The sequence below is a fragment of the Canis lupus genome, chromosome 9, assembly GCF_048164855.1.
Source record: "Canis lupus baileyi chromosome 9, mCanLup2.hap1, whole genome shotgun sequence".
Classification (NCBI taxonomy): Eukaryota; Metazoa; Chordata; class Mammalia; order Carnivora; family Canidae; genus Canis; species Canis lupus.
Genome location: NC_132846.1, coordinates 7,152,604 through 7,158,603, shown reverse-complemented (window position 1 = coordinate 7,158,603; position 6,000 = coordinate 7,152,604). Strand labels below are relative to the sequence as shown.

The 6,000-nt window shown below is 37.5% G+C and overlaps 1 long non-coding RNA gene across 1 annotated transcript in view; it reads left to right on the top strand.

The window, feature by feature from the left end:
• Positions 1-490: 490 nt before the first annotated feature.
• LOC140639348 (uncharacterized) overlaps positions 491-6,000 on the top strand; it is a 58,039-nt gene continuing 52,529 nt past the window's right edge. The window contains exon 1 of the long non-coding RNA XR_012036087.1: positions 491-633. This is a non-coding gene — a long non-coding RNA (uncharacterized lncRNA). The remainder of the gene's footprint in view (positions 634-6,000) is intronic.

Here is a 6,000-nt window from a genome sequence, read left to right as displayed (position 1 = left end):
GTACCCATGATGGCAATCTGTGGTGTATGGCCTCAGTGTGCAACTCAGATGAACGGGGGCACAACTTTGACCGCAGGCATAGCCTGCTACATGAGAGGGTGCACCGGATTATTATTTATTATATATTTTGTTCTTGGGAAAATGTTTCTCTGAATTACAGCTCTGCCATTTGTAAAAACTGCTAACATACTTTGTCAAAACTGCTGTGAAAATCTGGTGAAATAATTTCTGCAGGGTTTTTTTGTCAAATATCTTATGCATCTCTACGTACAAGTCTCCAAAATGATACCACTGTACTTCGTTCTTTTTAAACTTCCTTCCTTGCTTTTTTTTCTCTTTAGATGTACATTCACATCTCTCCCACTCCTTGAAATGATCCTCGAAATCATGTCTTTAATTTTTTTTCCAATCTGGTAGGCTCCTTCTCATCCTTCAAGACCCAGCTCAAAGGGTACCTCCTATGTGACATCTTTCTGTCTTTTTCAGGCAGAGAGAGCTGTTCACGTCCATGCTCACTTGTTCCTTTGTTGACACCTGAGAGTTACAGCACAGCAGCAGTCCCATAGGTCCCATAGGCTTCAAGCATTTCTTATGTGATTGCATTGTACTTGCCTTATTTCATCAAAAGAACAGGTAAGTTTATTTTGGTGGAAAACTGGGGGCAAATAATTTGCTGAAAGATCTTCTCATTAGAAAGGGTCTGGACCTAGAGCTGAACCCAAGCCTTCGTCCTCCTACTCTAACATGACCTTCCAAAGCATCCTCAGGAGGGAATTAGTGGAATCCACTCAGATGGTTGTGACTAAGGGCAATAACTCCGTTCTCACCCAAAGCTTTACTCTATTCTCACTATCATGGTTTTATAATGCTAGATTTTCCTGCTCTGTATCTTCTAATGTTCTACTTCTTTGCTATTTCATGTTTTAGGTATCTTGCTTTCTTGTAATGGGTAGGACTTTTTTTGTTTTAAAGATTTTATTTATTTATTCATGGGAGACACACAGAAAGTGGCGGAGACACAGGCAGAGAGAGAAGCAGGCTCCATGCAGGGAGCTGGATACAGAACTCCACCTCAGGACCCCAGTATCATGACCTGAGCAGATGCTCAACCACTGAGCCACCCAAGTCCCCCTGGGTAGAACTTTTAAATAATACTCATGTTAAAATTCTAAGTCTCTCTGTTTGGAATTCCTCTATGTTTATACCATGTTCAGAATTTTTATTTTTTCCTTTTTATTTCCAAGGAAGTTTACCTTCCTTGTAAAATCCCTTCATTTGTGTCTGTACATCTTTATTTGACCGTTGTCTAATTTAGTGTAATGCTGGATGTGGGTATCTCTCTAATCTCCATTGTGGTGGGAGGCGTAATAGAGTCTTCTGGGTTTCTGTCAGGGAAAAAGGAGTTTCCAGATTAATACTAATCTTCAAAAAGAAGCCCTGTGTACAAAAAGAAGCCCTGTGTACAAAGTTCTAGTTGTTCTGATACTTCCCATGATATATTGTGGTACTGGCATTCTCAACTAGAACCATGAAAAATTTGACAGTTTAATGTCCACTGTGTGAAGGCTCTACCTGCATTTTATTAATTTCATTCCTGTACTTTTTTAAACAATTAGATTGTGTCTCCATCTAATGCCAAACAGCCACAAGGTTCAAGTCATCATATGTGCTTCCCTAAGTGTTGCCCTGCTTCCAAGGACTGGTTTATTAGTCTGTTACTAAAGTCTAAGAATAGTACACAGTAAATCTTGATTAAGTAGGTAATGCAACTCAATTATTTATATGAAACATACTCAAGGAGGAAAGAGTAAAAAGTCAGATTAATAAATTCATGGAGACTTTATATAATCCATAATTTGCAACAGATAGATAGGTAAATGATGATAGATAGATAGATAGATAGATAGATAGATAGATAGATATTCATGATGGTTAATTCCAAAATTTTCAGTCATCAAAGAAAAATGCATTTTTGATCCCTATGGTATTAAGGAAAGAGGAACCATGTATTTGAGAACCATTTTCAATAACAAGAATTAAATAGAGGTGTTTGTTTCATTACAGAATTAAATTAGTCAAAATATCCTATTCTTCAAGCATTTCCATTTATCAAGGTTTTACTATGTTTTTTGATAGGAAGTCTACTCAAGACTATCTGAGAAGTCAGTGTATTGGAATGTCACTTACCAAAGATTTCAAATATACTTTTAAGAGATTTTAGACCTTGACTTTTAGGGAAAGTTCTCTGGTCAAAAGACCATTCGCCTGCAGAATGTCACATAGTATCTTAAATAATTGTCACTAAAATCTCATTTCCCTGTCAGGCAGAAATGACATTGTTTCTACGATTGGGTGTATCTAGATACATATGACTAATATGATACAATAAAACCCTGAAATGTGTTGATATATTCAAGGCATGGCTTGAAAAATGAAGAGACCTTCCTAGAATCAAGATAGCCTTGTTTACTGGATCCAACCGCTCTTTAGACACTTGAGCGATTTAGGCAGAGATGCAGTTTTTGGATCCTTTTGTTTTAAATTGTGTCATCCATTACCTAAATGCATTTTTACCCAGCAAGAAATGGCAGAGCCCAGGATTTATAACATCAACACAAAATCAAAATCAAAATCAACACATATAACATCAACACAAAATCACAAAACTATACAACAACACAACATGCACAACTATACACAACACTATAACATCAACACAAAATCACAAAAAGATGGTGATTTTGATCATGGTTTTTGAAAAGGTATTAACATGCCTACACATGCCTGTCCTTTCTACACACACCCCCAAATCCCCAAATATAATATGAATATTTTATAGTGATGTTTAGTAATGAGCACCCAATCCAACCTTAAAATGACTCCTCTTTTAATTAGCACATTAGTCACTCAGTAAAAATTGAGTTGGATGAATTATTCAAACAGAATTCAGCAGAGATTCAAGAGCAAATCTTCGAGACTGCAGAAAGAAGGAACAAGGCTGCATGATTGTTTTTCCACTCACAGAAGGTTAAAGAGGGATCCTGCAAAGCTAAGGAGAGGAAGTCAAAAGGGCCATTTGTTAACAGAGGAAGCCCTAGAATGAGTCTAAAGCTACCAGTGTCGAGGATGACCTTGAAGCACTGATAAACACTAAGCAAAGGGGGGGGGGGGATGTGTTGCTGAAGTAACGCTACTTTATTTTTTGCTCTCATAGCTTAAATTAAACCCCAAAGAATTACTACTGTGTACATTTTGGGATGAACTCTCACTAGGCATTCACCTAGTGCCTAAAATACTTTTGAACTGCAAAGAAACATTCATGTTGAAGTTTTGTTGCCTCAGGATAATTTTGTAATTTAGTGTGGAAGAAATGGTCCGATTAACAGTTGGGACCAGCAGGGGGAAACTAACTGGAGTGAAGAGGTGAGAGAGAGAGAGAGAGGGAGAGAGAGAGAGACAGAACTTTATTCCTCAACCACAAAAAAACTGCTTAAGGGAAGGAGAGGAAGTGGGAAAAAGCAGGGGGAAGTAGAATTCAGTAAGTCAGTGGCAGTGATAATTGGAAATAAAAATGACTTTTAAAATACTGCAAGGCCAAAGTCCATAAAAACAAGCAGGGGAAAATCCCCTCAAGGATTTCGACTTTCTCATGAAATTGTTCAGAAGCATGGACAATAAACAAAGCATGAATCCTGCAGGATAGATCCCTATCGCACAGATTTGGGCGAAGACAAGAAATAACCCAGTCGAGAAGAGAGTAGCCATGAAAGTCAGCCTGGCTCTCCAGGTAATTTATCTGCAAAAGACATTTGGTTGAACTATTTGTTTTTGGTTGCTATTCTCTTTCCATTTCATGTTGCTTTAGTCAGAGAAAAACACTTGAAGGCAGGAAGCCTGCTGGGTTGTACTTTTTTCATGCTGAGTGAGCCATTTCCCTGGGCTCAGTAGGAACTAGTTTGACTTTAGCCTGATGTACAACCTTCAGGAGAGAGGTTGGCTTCAAGAGACTAAGAGTCCTTCTGTGGCCATTTTAAGGAGGTGGGTTATTTTATGACATCTATAGTTGGCCGCAAACATTTGAAGTAAATTAGGGTTTCGGGAGCATCATCTAGTGGTCAAAATCCATGACAGACTCTTACGACTGACCCAGATTCACTTCCACCCTCAGAATGAATGGTCATCCATTTACCTACATGCCCACCTGAGCTGTCAGACCCACGCTTAATCTGTAGGCCTAACCCAGAAATAATCATCATTTGACCCAAGCATACTGTGCTTCCCATTGATCATTTTTCTGTAATTGTTTGCCTTTAGAATAGGCTTGAATCAAATAAATCTGTTCCTACCTGCAGGATATCACTGAGGGCTGCAGAAAGCTATATAGATCAGGGGTTTCCTTTTCCCACTGGGCCATCACAGGAGGTGAAATTGTGTTCCCAGCTCCAGCCTACAAGGGATGTACAGAGACTGGTTCATTTTAGCTGGAATTATGTTGCCTTTTGACTTATTTATTTGACCCATGCTAATGTGAGTAGATGTATTTGTTGCTACCCTTGTTATCCATCAAGACTTTAAGCAGCCCTGGGAGAATGGGGGATGAGATTGGGTATTTGTCGTGCTGGGAGTACCCTGCATACAGTGAAACAAAAAAAAGTGTCTAAAGTTAAAATTAGAGAATAAGTTTTTTGTTTTTTGTTTTTGTTTTTTTTTCACATTCTGCAGAGTTAACCACAGTTAATATTTCTGGTAGCTAGTGTTATGTTTTATTCCTTGACCAATTTCAGATAGTCATAACCTCCTGGAAATATGAAGATTTGGGCACTATAACCCTACATCTTATCTCTGATTTTTGTTAACTGTATGATTATTATTTCATTATTAACTTATATCAAATGTATATTCTAACCTACAAATATAAATAATGCTCCTGTTTTCTTTGTCTACAGGTTAGGTCTAATAGCTTAAACAGAATGAAAGCCATATTTTCAGTTTGTTGTTATATAAATGTTATTCACTCTAGATCTCTGTAGTATGACTGAATGGATAGAGAAGAAAATATAATCCTGTCATTAAGTCTCTGCTCCAATAGGAATGATTCATGTGTGAAGGTCCAGTGGATTTCCTTTGAATTTCCCTTCTATTCTCTTTATTTTATCCAAACCTTATTCTGCCCTTGTTTCTTTTGTACCACATCATCTTTTGTTTTGTTTTGTTTTTTTGTATGACTCTTTTGCTGCTTGGGAGTGCTACCTTGAGAGGCTGGGTAATTTAAGAGTCCATGCATGTCCAAAGACGTCTTTATTTTGACTTCACATTGATTGTGGAGTTCATTTGAACTGGAATTCTATTACCTTTTCAGTTGTTTATTTGATTCCTGCTAATATGTTCATTGCTAGTCATGTTACCTATTAAGATTTAGGCAGCCCTGAGGAAATGGGACATGGGGTTATATAAATTTTTTGTGGGTGGGGAGGAAAGATCCACCTGAATGGGGCTGAAAAGCAAAGACTCTAAAATAGGTACTGGCACTGTAAAGGACCAGAAAAATCCATGTTTTCGGGTTGAGAGACCATACTGTCTGTCACAACTCTGCTATTGCAGTACAAAAGTCGCCACAGATGATATGTAAATACAGAGGTGAGACCATGTTCCAATTAAACTTTATGCGTGTACACAGAAATTTGAATTTCATATTGTCTTCATGTATTGTGAAAGTGAATTTTAAAAAATTATTTTAGAATGTTAAAACCATTCTTAACCCTCAGATCACACAAAGGCAGGCAGCACCTGAACCCTGGTCTAGCATGAAAACAGCAAGTAAAAGTTTTCCTTTCATTCCCTGTTCTGATTTAAAACAAAACAAAACAAAACAAAACAAAAACAAAAAACAAAACCTAAACCTAAATACCTAAATAAGTTTCAATTAATTTTTTCCTTAATACTCTGAAGACTTTGTTCTGTTGTTTTCTAGCATCCCAGATTGCTAATGAGAAGTCTAAC